Raw genomic sequence first — 350 nt, 5'->3', positions numbered from 1 at the left:
GAGAGCTAAATCTCTGTTCCACAGGAGTCTTTATAAACTCTAGAAGGAGTTGATGCCACTGAATTTTTGAAGGAGAGAGCAGAGTCCAGTTTTGCCTCTTGCATCAAACTCTGATTCACCCTGCACTGATACTGACTTGCAAGACTCTCTTAATTGGGAAAATCACTGGGATAGTACTCACTGCCAGAATTCTGGGTCATAAAGTCATTCTCTGACTCAGAAGAAGGTTTACAACAGCTGTGGCAGTGATATGTGCTGTAGGTGAGTCATATTGGGCTATTAGCACGAAGAGAAGAGCCTCATAAAACAGAAACACGCATACAGAGTTGCACTGACCCATCTAAATTATC

This window comes from Coturnix japonica, chromosome 5 (assembly GCF_054131305.1).
Source record: "Coturnix japonica strain WE chromosome 5, WE-NBRP24, whole genome shotgun sequence".
In the NCBI taxonomy this organism is placed as follows: domain Eukaryota; kingdom Metazoa; phylum Chordata; class Aves; order Galliformes; family Phasianidae; genus Coturnix; species Coturnix japonica.
The sequence above is the reverse complement of the archived record's forward strand: the minus strand, read 5'-3'. Positions refer to the sequence as shown.